The following is an 18,421-nucleotide window of genomic DNA, read 5'->3' as shown; positions in this document are numbered from 1 at the left end:
GTAACACTCTCTGATATACCCCACACCCCCGTCACTGTAACACTCTCTGATATACCCCACACCCCCTCACTGTAACACTCTCTGATATACCCCACACCCCCTCACTGTAACACTCTCTGATATACCCCACACCCCCTCACTGTCACACTCTCTGATATACCCCACACCCCCTCACTGTAACACCCTCTGATATACCCCACACCCTCTCACTGTAACACTCTCTGATATACCCCACACCCCCTCACTGTAACACCCTCTGATATACCCCACACCCCCTCACTGTAACACTCTCTGATATACCCCACACCCCCTCACTGTAACACCCTCTGATATACCCCACACCCCCTCACTGTAACACTCTCTGATATACCCCACACCCCCTCACTGTAACACTCTCTGATATACCCCACACCCCCTCACTGTAACACTCTCTGATATACCCCACACCCCCTCACTGTAACACTCTCTGATATACCCCACACCCCCCTCACTGTAACACTCTCTGATATACCCCACACCCCCTCACTGTAACACTCTCTGATATACCCCACACCCCCTCACTGTAACACTCTCTGATATACCCCTCACCCCCTCACTGTAACACTCTCTGATATACCCCACACCCCCTCACTGTAACACTCTCTGATATACCCCACACCCCCTCACTGTAACACTCTCTGATATACCCCACATACCCCCTCACTGTAACACTGTCTGATATACCCCACACCCCCTCACTGTAACACTCTGCTATATCCCACACCCCCTCACTGTAACACTCTCTGATACACCCCACACCCCCTCACTGTAACACTCTGCTATATCCCACACGCCCTCACTGTAACACTCTGCTATATCTCACACCCCCTCACTGTAACACTCTCTGATATATCCCACACCCCTCACTGTAACACACTCTGATATATCCCACACCCCTCACTGTAACACTCTCTGATATATCCCACACCCCTCACTGTAACACACTCTGATATATCCCACACCCCTCACTGTAACACTCTCTAATATACCCCACACCGCCTCATTGTAACACTCTCTGATGTACCCCACATCCTCTCCTGTGACACTCTCTGATATACCCCACACCCCCTCACTGTAACACTCTCTGATATACCCCACACCCCCTCACTGTAACACTCTGCTATATCCCACACCCCCTCACTGTAACACTCTGCTATATCCCACACCCCCTTTACCGTAATACTCTCTGATATACCCCACACCCCTCACTGTAACACACTCTGATATACCCCACACCCCCTCACTGTAACACTCTGCTATATCCCACACCCCCTCACTGTAACACTCTGCTATATCCCACACCCCCTCACTGTAACACTCTGCTATATCCCACACCCCCTCACTGTAACACTCTGCTATATCCCACACCCCCTTTACCGTAATACTCTCTGATATACCCCACACCCCTCACTGTAACAGTCTCTGGTATACCCCACACACACCCTCACTGTAACACTCTCTGCTATATCCCACACCCCCTTTACTGTAATACTCTCTGATATACCCCACACCCCCTCACTGTAACACTCTCTGATATACCCCACACCCCCTCATTGTAACACTCTCTGATATACCCCACACCCCCTCACTGTAACACTCTCTGATATACCCCACACCCCCTCACTGTAACACTCTCTGATATACCCCACACCCCCTCACTGTAACACTCTCTGATATACCCCACACCCCCTCACTGTAACACTCTCTGATATACCCCACACCCCCTCACTATAACACTCTCTGATATACCCCACACCCCCTCACTGTAACACTCTCTGATATACCCCACACCCCCTCACTGTAACACTCTCTGATATACCCCACACCCCCTCACTGTAACACTCTCTGATATACCCCACACCCCCTCACTGTAACACTCTCTGATATACCCCACACCCCCTCACTGTAACACTCTCTGATATACCCCACACCCCCTCACTGTAACACTCTGCTATATCCCACACCCCCTCACTGTAACACTCTGCTATATCCCACACCCCCTGACTGTAACACTCTCTGATATACCCCACACCCCCTCACTGTAACACTCTGCTATATCCCACACCCCCTCACTGTAACACTCTGCTATATCCCACACCCCCTCACTGTAACACTCTGCTATATCCCACACCCCCTGACTGTAACACTCTCTGATATACCCCACACCCCCTCACTGTAACACTCTCTGATATACCCCACACCCCCTCACTGTAACACTCTCTGATATACCCCACACCCCCTGACTGTAACACTCTCTGATATACCCCACACCCCCTCACTGTAACACCCTCTGATATACCCCACACCCCCTCACTGTAACACTCTCTGATATACCCCACACCCCCTCACTGTAACACTCTCTGATATACCCCACACCCCCTCACTGTAACACTCTCTGATATACCCCACACCCCCTGACTGTAACACTCTCTGATATACCCCACACCCCCGTCACTGTAACACTCTCTGATATACCCCACACCCCCTCACTGTAACACTCTCTGATATACCCCACACCCCCTCACTGTAACACTCTCTGTTATACCCCACACCCCCTCACTGTAACACTCTCTGATATACCCCACACCCCCTCACTGTAACACTCTCTGATATACCCCACACCCCCTCACTGTAACACTCTCTGATATACCCCACACCCCCTGACTGTAACACTCTCTGATATACCCCACACCCCCTCACTGTAACACTCTCTGATATACCCCACACCCCCTCACTGTAACACTCTCTGATATACCCCACACCCCCTGACTGAAACACTCTCTGATATACCCCACACCCCCTCACTGTAACACTCTCTGATATACCCCACACCCCCTCACTGTAACACTCTCTGATATACCCCACACCCCCTGACTGTAACACTCTCTGATATACCCCACACCCCCTGACTGTACCACTCTCTGATATACCCCACACCCCCTGACTGTAACACTCTCTGATATACCCCACACCCCCTGACTGTAACACTCTCTGATATACCCCACACCCCCTCACTGTAACACTCTCTGATATACCCCACACCCCCTCACTGTAACACTCTCTGATATACCCCACACCCCCTCACTGTAACACTCTCTGATATACCCCACACCCCCTGACTGTAACACTCTCTGATATACCCCACACCCCCTCACTGTAACACCCTCTGATATACCCCACACCCCCTCACTGTAACACTCTCTGATATACCCCACACCCCCTCACTGTAACACTCTCTGATATACCCCACACCCCCTCACTGTAACACTCTCTGATATACCCCACACCCCCTGACTGTAACACTCTCTGATATACCCCACACCCCCGTCACTGTAACACTCTCTGATATACCCCACACCCCCTCACTGTAACACTCTCTGATATACCCCACACCCCCTCACTGTAACACTCTCTGTTATACCCCACTCCCCCTCACTGTAACACTCTCTGATATACCCCACACCCCCTCACTGTAACACTCTCTGATATACCCCACACCCCCTCACTGTAACACTCTCTGATATACCCCACACCCCCTGACTGTAACACTCTCTGATATACCCCACACCCCCTCACTGTAACACTCTCTGATATACCCCACACCCCCTCACTGTAACACTCTCTGATATACCCCACACCCCCTGACTGAAACACTCTCTGATATACCCCACACCCCCTCACTGTAACACTCTCTGATATACCCCACACCCCCTGACTGTAACACTCTCTGATATACCCCACACCCCCTGACTGTAACACTCTCTGATATACCCCACACCCCCTGACTGTACCACTCTCTGATATACCCCACACCCCCTGACTGTAACACTCTCTGATATACCCCACACCCTCTGACTGTAACACTCTCTGATATACCCCACACCCCCTCACTGTAACACTCTCTGATATACCCCACACCCCCTCACTGTAACACTCTCTGATATACCCCTCACCCCCTCACTGTAACACTCTCTGATATACCCCACACCCCCTCACTGTAACACTCTCTGATATACCCCTCACCCCCTGACTGTAACACTCTCTGATATACCCCACACCCCCTCACTGGAACACTCTCTGATATACCCCACACCCCCTCACTGTAACACTCTCTGATATACCCCTCACCCCCTCACTGTAACACTCTCTGATATACCCCACACCCCCTCACTGTAACACTCTCTGATATACCCCACACCCCCTCACTGTAACACTCTCTGATATACCCCACACCCCCTCACTGTAACACTCTCTGATATACCCCACACCCCCTCACGGTAACACTCTCTGATATACCCCACACCCCCTCACTGTAACACTCTCTGATATACCCCACACCCCCCTCACTGTAACACTCTCTGATATACCCCACACCCCCTGACTGTAACACTCTCTGATATACCCCACACCCCCTGACTGTAACACTCTCTGATATACCCCACACCCCCTCACTGTAACACTCTCTGATATACCCCACACCCCCTCACTGTAACACTCTCTGATATACCCCACACCCCCCTCACTGTAACACTCTCTGATATACCCCACACCCCCTCACTGTAACACTCTCTGATATACCCCACACCCCCTCACTGTAACAGTCTCTGATATACCCCACACCCCCTCACTGTAACACTCTCTGATATACCCCACACCCCCTGACTGTAACACTCTCTGATATACCCCACACCCCCTCACTGTAACACTCTCTGATATACCCCACACCCCCTCACTGTAACACTCTCTGATATACCCCACATACCCCCTCACTGTAACACTGTCTGATATACCCCACACCCCCTCACTGTAACACTCTGCTATATCCCACACCCCCTCACTGTAACACTCTCTGATACACCCCACACCCCCTCACTGTAACACTCTGCTATATCCCACACGCCCTCACTGTAACACTCTGCTATATCTCACACCCCCTCACTGTAACACTCTCTGATATATCCCACACCCCTCACTGTAACACACTCTGATATATCCCACACCCCTCACTGTAACACTCTCTGATATATCCCACACCCCTCACTGTAACACACTCTGATATATCCCACACCCCTCACTGTAACACTCTCTAATATACCCCACACCGCCTCATTGTAACACTCTCTGATGTACCCCACATCCTCTCCTGTGACACTCTCTGATATACCCCACACCCCCTCACTGTAACACTCTCTGATATACCCCACACCCCCTCACTGTAACACTCTGCTATATCCCACACCCCCTCACTGTAACACTCTGCTATATCCCACACCCCCTTTACCGTAATACTCTCTGATATACCCCACACCCCTCACTGTAACACACTCTGATATACCCCACACCCCCTCACTGTAACACTCTGCTATATCCCACACCCCCTCACTGTAACACTCTGCTATATCCCACACCCCCTCACTGTAACACTCTGCTATATCCCACACCCCCTCACTGTAACACTCTGCTATATCCCACACCCCCTTTACCGTAATACTCTCTGATATACCCCACACCCCTCACTGTAACAGTCTCTGGTATACCCCACACACACCCTCACTGTAACACTCTCTGCTATATCCCACACCCCCTTTACTGTAATACTCTCTGATATACCCCACACCCCCTCACTGTAACACTCTCTGATATACCCCACACCCCCTCATTGTAACACTCTCTGATATACCCCACACCCCCTCACTGTAACACTCTCTGATATACCCCACACCCCCTCACTGTAACACTCTCTGATATACCCCACACCCCCTCACTGTAACACTCTCTGATATACCCCACACCCCCTCACTGTAACACTCTCTGATATACCCCACACCCCCTCACTATAACACTCTCTGATATACCCCACACCCCCTCACTGTAACACTCTCTGATATACCCCACACCCCCTCACTGTAACACTCTCTGATATACCCCACACCCCCTCACTGTAACACTCTCTGATATACCCCACACCCCCTCACTGTAACACTCTCTGATATACCCCACACCCCCTCACTGTAACACTCTCTGATATACCCCACACCCCCTCACTGTAACACTCTGCTATATCCCACACCCCCTCACTGTAACACTCTGCTATATCCCACACCCCCTGACTGTAACACTCTCTGATATACCCCACACCCCCTCACTGTAACACTCTGCTATATCCCACACCCCCTCACTGTAACACTCTGCTATATCCCACACCCCCTCACTGTAACACTCTGCTATATCCCACACCCCCTGACTGTAACACTCTCTGATATACCCCACACCCCCTCACTGTAACACTCTCTGATATACCCCACACCCCCTCACTGTAACACTCTCTGATATACCCCACACCCCCTGACTGTAACACTCTCTGATATACCCCACACCCCCTCACTGTAACACCCTCTGATATACCCCACACCCCCTCACTGTAACACTCTCTGATATACCCCACACCCCCTCACTGTAACACTCTCTGATATACCCCACACCCCCTCACTGTAACACTCTCTGATATACCCCACACCCCCTGACTGTAACACTCTCTGATATACCCCACACCCCCGTCACTGTAACACTCTCTGATATACCCCACACCCCCTCACTGTAACACTCTCTGATATACCCCACACCCCCTCACTGTAACACTCTCTGTTATACCCCACACCCCCTCACTGTAACACTCTCTGATATACCCCACACCCCCTCACTGTAACACTCTCTGATATACCCCACACCCCCTCACTGTAACACTCTCTGATATACCCCACACCCCCTGACTGTAACACTCTCTGATATACCCCACACCCCCTCACTGTAACACTCTCTGATATACCCCACACCCCCTCACTGTAACACTCTCTGATATACCCCACACCCCCTGACTGAAACACTCTCTGATATACCCCACACCCCCTCACTGTAACACTCTCTGATATACCCCACACCCCCTCACTGTAACACTCTCTGATATACCCCACACCCCCTGACTGTAACACTCTCTGATATACCCCACACCCCCTGACTGTACCACTCTCTGATATACCCCACACCCCCTGACTGTAACACTCTCTGATATACCCCACACCCCCTGACTGTAACACTCTCTGATATACCCCACACCCCCTCACTGTAACACTCTCTGATATACCCCACACCCCCTCACTGTAACACTCTCTGATATACCCCTCACCCCCTCACTGTAACACTCTCTGATATACCCCACACCCCCTCACTGTAACACTCTCTGATATACCCCTCACCCCCTCACTGTAACACTCTCTGATATACCCCACACCCCCTCACTGTAACACTCTCTGATATACCCCACACCCCCTCACTGTAACACTCTCTGATATACCCCTCACCCCCTCACTGTAACAGTCTCTGATATACCCCACACCCCCTCACTGTAACACTCTCTGATATACCCCACACCCCCTCACTGTAACACTCTCTGATATACCCCACACCCCCTCACTGTAACACTCTCTGATATACCCCACACCCCCTCACGGTAACACTCTCTGATATACCCCACACCCCCTCACTGTAACACTCTCTGATATACCCCACACCCCCTCACTGTAACACCCTCTGATATACCCCACACCCCCTCACTGTAACACTCTCTGATATACCCCACACCCCCTCACTGTAACACTCTCTGATATACCCCACACCCCCTCACTGTAACACTCTCTGATATACCCCACACCCCCCTCACTGTAACACTCTCTGATATACCCCACACCCCCTCACTGTAACACTCTCTGATATACCCCACACCCCCTCACTGTAACACTCTCTGATATACCCCACACCCCCTCACTGTAACACTCTCTGATATACCCCACACCCCCTGACTGTAACACTCTCTGATATACCCCACACCCCCTCACTGTAACACTCTCTGATATACCCCACACCCCCTCACTGTAACACTCTCTGATATACCCCACACCCCTCACTGTAACACTCTCTGATATACCCCACATACCCCCTCACTGTAACACTGTCTGATATACCCCACACCCCCTCACTGTAACACTCTGCTATATCCCACACCCCCTCACTGTAACACTCTCTGATACACCCCACACCCCCTCACTGTAACACTCTGCTATATCCCACACGCCCTCACTGTAACACTCTGCTATATCTCACACCCCCTCACTGTAACACTCTCTGATATATCCCACACCCCTCACTGTAACACACTCTGATATATCCCACACCCCTCACTGTAACACTCTCTGATATATCCCACACCCCTCACTGTAACACACTCTGATATATCCCACACCCCTCACTGTAACACTCTCTAATATACCCCACACCGCCTCATTGTAACACTCTCTGATGTACCCCACATCCTCTCCTGTGACACTCTCTGATATACCCCACACCCCCTCACTGTAACACTCTCTGATATACCCCACACCCCCTCACTGTAACACTCTGCTATATCCCACACCCCCTCACTGTAACACTCTGCTATATCCCACACCCCCTTTACCGTAATACTCTCTGATATACCCCACACCCCTCACTGTAACACACTCTGATATACCCCACACCCCCTCACTGTAACACTCTGCTATATCCCACACCCCCTCACTGTAACACTCTGCTATATCCCACACACCCTCACTATAACACTCTGCTATATCCCACACCCCCTCACTGTAACACTGTGCTATATCCCACACCCCCTTTACCGTAATACTCTCTGATATACCCCACACCCCTCACTGTAACAGTCTCTGGTATACCCCACACACACCCTCACTGTAACACTCTCTGCTATATCCCACACCCCCTTTACTGTAATACTCTCTGATATACCCCACACCCCCTCACTGTAACACTCTCTGATATACCCCACACCCCCTCATTGTAACACTCTCTGATATACCCCACACCCCCTCACTGTAACACTCTCTGATATACCCCACACCCCCTCACTGTAACACTCTCTGATATACCCCACACCCCCTCACTGTAACACTCTCTGATATACCCCACACCCCCTCACTGTAACACTCTCTGATATACCCCACACCCCCTCACTATAACACTCTCTGATATACCCCACACCCCCTCACTGTAACACTCTCTGATATACCCCACACCCCCTCACTGTAACACTCTCTGATATACCCCACACCCCCTCACTGTAACACTCTCTGATATACCCCACACCCCCTCACTGTAACACTCTCTGATATACCCCACACCCCCTCACTGTAACACTCTCTGATATACCCCACACCCCCTCACTGTAACACTCTGCTATATCCCACACCCCCTCACTGTAACACTCTGCTATATCCCACACCCCCTGACTGTAACACTCTCTGATATACCCCACACCCCCTCACTGTAACACTCTGCTATATCCCACACCCCCTCACTGTAACACTCTGCTATATCCCACACCCCCTCACTGTAACACTCTGCTATATCCCACACCCCCTGACTGTAACACTCTCTGATATACCCCACACCCCCTCACTGTAACACTCTCTGATATACCCCACACCCCCTCACTGTAACACTCTCTGATATACCCCACACCCCCTGACTGTAACACTCTCTGATATACCCCACACCCCCTCACTGTAACACCCTCTGATATACCCCACACCCCCTCACTGTAACACTCTCTGATATACCCCACACCCCCTCACTGTAACACTCTCTGATATACCCCACACCCCCTCACTGTAACACTCTCTGATATACCCCACACCCCCTGACTGTAACACTCTCTGATATACCCCACACCCCCGTCACTGTAACACTCTCTGATATACCCCACACCCCCTCACTGTAACACTCTCTGATATACCCCACACCCCCTCACTGTAACACTCTCTGTTATACCCCACACCCCCTCACTGTAACACTCTCTGATATACCCCACACCCCCTCACTGTAACACTCTCTGATATACCCCACACCCCCTCACTGTAACACTCTCTGATATACCCCACACCCCCTGACTGTAACACTCTCTGATATACCCCACACCCCCTCACTGTAACACTCTCTGATATACCCCACACCCCCTCACTGTAACACTCTCTGATATACCCCACACCCCCTGACTGAAACACTCTCTGATATACCCCACACCCCCTCACTGTAACACTCTCTGATATACCCCACACCCCCTCACTGTAACACTCTCTGATATACCCCACACCCCCTGACTGTAACACTCTCTGATATACCCCACACCCCCTGACTGTACCACTCTCTGATATACCCCACACCCCCTGACTGTAACACTCTCTGATATACCCCACACCCCCTGACTGTAACACTCTCTGATATACCCCACACCCCCTCACTGTAACACTCTCTGATATACCCCACACCCCCTCACTGTAACACTCTCTGATATACCCCTCACCCCCTCACTGTAACACTCTCTGATATACCCCACACCCCCTCACTGTAACACTCTCTGATATACCCCTCACCCCCTCACTGTAACACTCTCTGATATACCCCACACCCCCTCACTGTAACACTCTCTGATATACCCCACACCCCCTCACTGTAACACTCTCTGATATACCCCTCACCCCCTCACTGTAACACTCTCTGATATACCCCACACCCCCTCACTGTAACACTCTCTGATATACCCCACACCCCCTCACTGTAACACTCTCTGATATACCCCACACCCCCTCACTGTAACACTCTCTGATATACCCCACACCCCCTCACTGTAACACTCTCTGATATACCCCACACCCCCTCACTGTAACACTCTCTGATATACCCCACACCCACCTCACTGTAACACTCTCTGATATACCCCACACCCCCTGACTGTAACACTCTCTGATATACCCCACACCCCCTGACTGTAACACTCTCTGACATACCCCACACCCCCTCACTGTAACACTCTCTGATATACCCCACACCCCCTCACTGTAACACTCTCTGATATACCCCACACCCCCTCACTGTAACACTCTCTGATATACCCCACACCCCCTCACTGTAACACTCTCTGATATACCCCACACCCCCCTCACTGTAACACTCTCTGATATACCCCACACCCCCTCACTGTAACACTCTCTGATATACCCCACACCCCCTCACTGTAACACTCTCTGATATATCCCACACCCCTCACTGTAACACACTCTGATATATCCCACACCCCTCACTGTAACACTCTCTGATATATCCCACACCCCTCACTGTAACACACTCTGATATATCCCACACCCCTCACTGTAACACTCTCTAATATACCCCACACCGCCTCATTGTAACACTCTCTGATGTACCCCACATCCTCTCCTGTGACACTCTCTGATATACCCCACACCCCCTCACTGTAACACTCTCTGATATACCCCACACCCCCTCACTGTAACACTCTGCTATATCCCACACCCCCTCACTGTAACACTCTGCTATATCCCACACCCCCTTTACCGTAATACTCTCTGATATACCCCACACCCCTCACTGTAACACACTCTGATATACCCCACACCCCCTCACTGTAACACTCTGCTATATCCCACACCCCCTCACTGTAACACTCTGCTATATCCCACACCCCCTCACTGTAACACTCTGCTATATCCCACACCCCCTCACTGTAACACTCTGCTATATCCCACACCCCCTTTACCGTAATACTCTCTGATATACCCCACACCCCTCACTGTAACAGTCTCTGGTATACCCCACACACACCCTCACTGTAACACTCTCTGCTATATCCCACACCCCCTTTACTGTAATACTCTCTGATATACCCCACACCCCCTCACTGTAACACTCTCTGATATACCCCACACCCCCTCATTGTAACACTCTCTGATATACCCCACACCCCCTCACTGTAACACTCTCTGATATACCCCACACCCCCTCACTGTAACACTCTCTGATATACCCCACACCCCCTCACTGTAACACTCTCTGATATACCCCACACCCCCTCACTGTAACACTCTCTGATATACCCCACACCCCCTCACTATAACACTCTCTGATATACCCCACACCCCCTCACTGTAACACTCTCTGATATACCCCACACCCCCTCACTGTAACACTCTCTGATATACCCCACACCCCCTCACTGTAACACTCTCTGATATACCCCACACCCCCTCACTGTAACACTCTCTGATATACCCCACACCCCCTCACTGTAACACTCTCTGATATACCCCACACCCCCTCACTGTAACACTCTGCTATATCCCACACCCCCTCACTGTAACACTCTGCTATATCCCACACCCCCTGACTGTAACACTCTCTGATATACCCCACACCCCCTCACTGTAACACTCTGCTATATCCCACACCCCCTCACTGTAACACTCTGCTATATCCCACACCCCCTCACTGTAACACTCTATGATACACCCCACATCCCCTCACTGTAACACTCTCTGATATACCCCACACCCCCTCACTGTAACTCTCTCTGATATACCCCACACCCCCTCACTGTAACACTCTGCTATATCCCACACCCCCTCACTGTAACACTCTGCTATATCCCACACCCCCTCACTGTAACACTCTCTGATATACCGCACACCCCCTCACTGTAACACTCTGCTATATCCCACACTCCCTCACTGTAACACTCTCTGATACACCCCACACCCCCTCACTGTAACACTCTGCTATATCCCACACCCCCTCACTGTAACACTCTGCTATATCTCACACCCCCTCACTGTAACACTCTCTGATATATCCCACACCCCTCACTGTAACACACTCTGATATATCCCACACTCCTCACAGTAACACACTCTGATATATCCCACACCCCTCACTGTAACACACTCTGATATATCCCACACCCCTCACTGTAACACTCTCTAATATACCCCACACCGCCTCATTGTAACACTCTCTGATGTACCCCACATCCTCTCCTGTGACACTCTCTGATATACCCCACACCCCCTCACTGTAACACTCTCTGATATACCCCACACCCCCTCATTGTAACACTCTCTGATATACCCCACACCCCCTCATTGTAACACTCTCTGATATACCCCACACCCCCTCATTGTAACACTCTCTGATGTACCCCACATCCTCTCCTGTGACACTCTCTGATATACCCCACACCCCCTCATTGTAACACTCTCTGATATACCCCACACCCCCTCATTGTAACACTCTCTGATGTACCCCACATCCTCTCCTGTGACACTCTCTGATATACCCCACACCCCCTCATTGTAACACTCTCTGATATACCCCACACCCCCTCACTGGAACACTCTCTGATATACCCCACACCCTCTCACTGTAACACTCTCTGATATACCCCTCACCCTCTCACTGTAACACTCTCTGATATACCCCACACACCCTCACTGTAACACTCTCTGATATACCCCACACCCCCTCACTGTAACACTCTCTGATATACCCCACACCCCCTCACTGTAACACTCTCTGATATACCCCACACCCCCTCACTGTAACACTCTCTGATATACCCCACACCCCCTCACTGTAACACTCTCTGATATACCCCACACCCCCTCACTGTAACACTCTCTGATATACCCCACACCCCCTCACTGTAACACTCTCTGATATCCCCCTCACCCCCTCGTTGCCACCATGTTCTCCGTGGATCTTGGATGTGATATTTTCTCCCGGATAACCTGTGGTAATGTTCCCCTTTCTGCGTCAGTCTTGTTTTTCAGCCCTGCGTCTCAGCCGGTTACAGAATCGGCATTCTGACCCTGTTTAGGCTGCTCTGCCCTCTCTCTCTCTGCCCAGCGAGCGAGAATCTAAAGCATTAACTGACTGTTCATCAGTCGTACATCATCATCCTTATCAGCGGCAGGCAACCTGCGGTCCCAGTGGGGCAGCACGGTGGCACAGCGGGTTAGCACCGCTGCCTCACAGTGCCGGGGACCCGGGTTCGATTCCCGGCTCGGGTCACTGTCTGTGTGAAGTCTGCACGTTCTCCCCGTGTCTGCGTGGGTTTCCTCCGGGTGCTCCGGTTTCCTCCCACAGTCCGAAAGACGTGCTGGTTAGGGTGCATCGGCCGTGCTAAATTCTCCCTCAGTGTTACCCGAACAGGCGCCGGAGTGTGGCGACTAGGGGGATTTTCACAGTCACTTCATTGCAGTGTTAATGTCATTAATGTTACATTGTGACACTAATAAATAAATCTAAACTCTGCGGCCCCTCTGGGTTCCGAGTGCGGCCCCCACCAGACATTTTGTTGACCGTTGCCCCTGCGCAGAGTTTCCACATTCCGCTGATTCCCGTCCGAGTTGTTTTTTTTTTCAAACCAGTCTGGCTGAAGCGATTCGTACGTAACAAAGACAAGTGAAGTGAGGGGCGTGCGGATTGATCACAACATTGACTGCGAGAGCCTGTGCTGTGTCCAAAGAGTCAATATTGCTCTTTCTAACCAGTTAAAATTGATGACACTTCCATTGATATATAAACCATTCAGCATTTTCTCCAACTGGTTATGAAATATTCAGCGTGTATTCAATGTGTTGAATCTTATCCATGGGGTCACGGTGAGTGAGCGAACCCCATTCCAATCTCGTTGCCCGCTGAGATGAAGGAGGGCCTCTCGAGTGCCCACTCACCAGCCCATGCTGCTAATTACTGATCTATGTTTAGAACAAAGAACAATACAGCACAGGAACAGGCCCTTCGGCCCTCCAAGCCCGTGCCGCTCCCTGGTCCAAACTAGACCATTATTTTGTATCCCTCCATTCCCACTCCGTTCATGTGGCTGTCTAGATAAGTCTTAAACGTTCCCAGTGTGTCCGCCTCCACCACCTTGCCCGGCAGCGCATTGCATTCCAGGCCCCCACCACCCTCTGTGTAAAATACGTCCTTCTGATATAAGATCATAAGAACATAAGAAATAGGAGCAGGAGTAGGCCATCTGGCCCCTCGAGCCTGCCCCGCCATTCAACAAGGTCATGGCTGATCTGAAGCGAATCAGTTCCACTTACCCGCCTGCTCCCCATATCCCCTAATTCCCTTATCGATGTTAAACCTCCCCCCCCCTCACCTTGAACCTATGACCCCTCGTGAACGTCACCACTGATCTGGGAAAAAGCTTCCCACCGTTCACCCTATCTATGCCTTTCATAATTTTATACACCTCTATTAGGTCACCCCTCATCCTCCGTCTTTCCAGTGAGAACAACCCCAGTTTACCCAATCTCTCCTCATAACTAAGCCCTTCCATGCCAGGCAACATCCTGGTAAACCTCCTCTGCGTTCTCTCTAAAGCCTCCACGTCCTTCTGGTAGTGCGGCGACCAGAACTGGACGCAGTATTCCAAATGCGGCCGAACCAACGTTCTATACAACTGCAACATCAGACTCCAACTTTTATACTCTATGCCCCGTCCTATAAAGGCAAGCATGCCATATGCCTTATTCACTACCTTCTCCACCTGTGACGTCACCTTCAAGGATCTGTGGACTTGCACACCCAGGTCCCTCTGCGTATCTACACCCTTTATGGTTCTGCCATTTATCGTATAGCTCCCCCCTACATTAGTTCTACCAAAATGCATCACTTCGCATTTATCTGGATTGAACTCCATCTGCCATTTCTTTGCCCAAATTTCCAGCCTATCTATATCCTTCTGTAGCTTCTGACAATGCTCCTCACTATCTGCAAGTCCAGCCATTTTTGTGTCGTCCGCAAACTTACTGATCACCCCAGTTACACCTTCTTCCAGATCGTTTATATAAATCACGAACAGCAGAGGTCCCAATACAGAGCCCTGCGGAACACCACTAGTCACAGGCATCCAGCCGGAAAAAGACCCTTCCACTACCACCCTCTGTCTTCTGTGACCAAGCCAGTTCTCCACCCATCTAGCCACCTCCCCCTTTATTCCATGAGATCCAACATTTTGCACCAACCTACCATGAGGGACTTTGTCAAACGCTTCACTAAAGTCCATGTAGACGACATCCATGGCCCTTCCCTCATCAACTATTCTAGTCACTTCTTCAAAAAACTCCACCAGGTTAGTGAGGCATGACCTCCCTCTCACAAAACCATGCCGACTAGCGTTAATGAGTTTATTCCTTTCTAAATGCGCATACATCCTATCTCTAAGAATCCTCTCCAACAACTTCCCGACCACGGACGTCAAGCTCACCGGCCTATAATTACCCGGGTTATCCTTCCTCCCCTTCTTAAATAACGGGACCACATTAGCTATCCTCCAATCCTCCGGGACCTCACCTGTGTCCAGTGACGAGACAAAGATTTGCATCAGAGGCCCAGCGATTTCATCTCTCGTCTCCCTGAGCAGCCTTGGATAGATTCCATCAGGCCCTGTGGATTTGTCAGTCTTTATATTCCCTAAAAAACCTAACACTTCCTCCCTGGTAATGGAGATTTTCTCTAACGGGTCAACACTCCCCTCCGAGACACTCCCAGTCAACACATCCCTCTCCTTTGTGAATACTGATGCAAAGTATTCATTTAAGATCTCCCCTACTTCTTTGGGCTCCAAGCATAATTCCCCACTTTTGTCCCTGAGAGGTCCGATTTTTTCCCTGACAACCCTTTTGTTCCTAACGTATGAGTAAAATGCCTTGGGATTCTCCTTAATCCTGTCTGCCAAGGACATTTCGTGACCCCTTTTTGCCCTTCTAATTCCTCGTTTGAGTTCTTTCCTACTTTCTTTGTATTCCTCCAGAGCTCCCTCCGTTTTTAGCTGCCTGGACCTAACATACGCCTCTCTTTTCTTTTTGACCAATCCCTCAATTTCCCTGGTTATCCACGGTTCTCGAATCCTACCCTTCCTATCCTTTTTTACAGGCACATGCCTGTCCTGTAGCCCTAACAACTGTTCCTTAAAAGACTCCCACATGCCAGATGTGGATTTACCCTCAAACAGCCTCTCCCAATCAACAGCTGCCAATTTCTGCCGAGTCCCACTAAAATTAGCCTTCCCCCAATCCAACACCTTACCCTTGGGACACCACTCATCCTTTTCCATCACTATCCTAAAGCTAACAGAATTGTGGTCACTATTTGCCACATGTTCCCCGACCGAAACTTTGAAGACCTGACCAGGCTCATTCCCCAGTACGAGGTCCAGTATAGCCCCCTCTCCCTGTAGTCTCATATTTACCCTGCAAATTTAGCATGGCCAATCCACCTAACCTGCACATCTTTGGACACTAAGGGGCAGTTTAGCATGGCCAATCCACCTAACCTGCACATCTTTGGACACTAAGGGGCAATTTAGCATGGCCAATCCACCTAACCTGCACATCTTTGGACATTAAGGGGCAATTTAGCATGACCAATCCACCTAACCTGCACATCTTTGGACACTAAGGGGCAATTTAGCATGGCCAATCCACCAGACCTACACATCTTTGGACACTAAGGGGCAATTTAGCATGGCCAATCCACCTAACCTGCACATCTTTGGACACTAAGGGGCAATTTAGCATGGCCAATCCACCTAACCTGCACATCTTTGGACACTAAGGGGCAATTTAGCACGGCCAATCCACCTAACCTGCACATCTTTGGGACACTAAGGGGCAATTTAGCATGGCCAATCCATCTAACCCGCACATCTTTGGACACTAAGGGGCAGTTTAGCATGGCCAATCCATCTAACCCGCACATCTTTGGACACTAAGGGGCAGTTTAGCATGGCCAATCCCCCTAACCTACACATCTTTGGACACTAAGGGGCAATTTAGCATGGCCAATCCCCCTAACCTACACATCTTTGGACACTAAGGGGCAATTTAGCCTGGCCAATCCACCTAACCTGCACATCTTTGGACACTAAGGGGCAATTTAGCACGGCCAATCCACCTAACCTGCACATCTTTGGGACACTAAGGGGCAATTTAGCATGGCCAATCCATCTAACCCGCACATCTTTGGACACTAAGGGGCAGTTTAGCATGGCCAATCCATCTAACCCGCACATCTTTGGACACTAAGGGGCAGTTTAGCATGGCCAATCCCCCTAACCTACACATCTTTGGACACTAAGGGGCAATTTAGCATGGCCAATCCCCCTAACCTACACATCTTTGGACACTAAGGGGCAATTTAGCCTGGCCAATCCACCTAACCTGCACATCTTTGGACACTAAGGGGCAATTTAGCATGGCCAATCAACCTAACCTACACATCTTTCGGACTGTGGGAGGAAACCGGAGCACCCGGAGGAAACCCACGCAGACACGGGGAGAATGTGCAAACTCCGCACAGACAGTGACCCAAGCCGGGAATTGAACCCGGGTCCCTGGCACTGTGAGGCAGCAGCGCCAACCACTGTGCCACCGTGCCATTATGTCGGTGGTCCAAAGCTGGGAACTGT

The sequence above is a fragment of the Mustelus asterias genome, chromosome 31 (assembly GCF_964213995.1).
Source record: "Mustelus asterias chromosome 31, sMusAst1.hap1.1, whole genome shotgun sequence".
Lineage (NCBI taxonomy): Eukaryota > Metazoa > Chordata > Chondrichthyes > Carcharhiniformes > Triakidae > Mustelus > Mustelus asterias.
The sequence above is the reverse complement of the archived record's forward strand: the minus strand, read 5'-3'. Positions refer to the sequence as shown.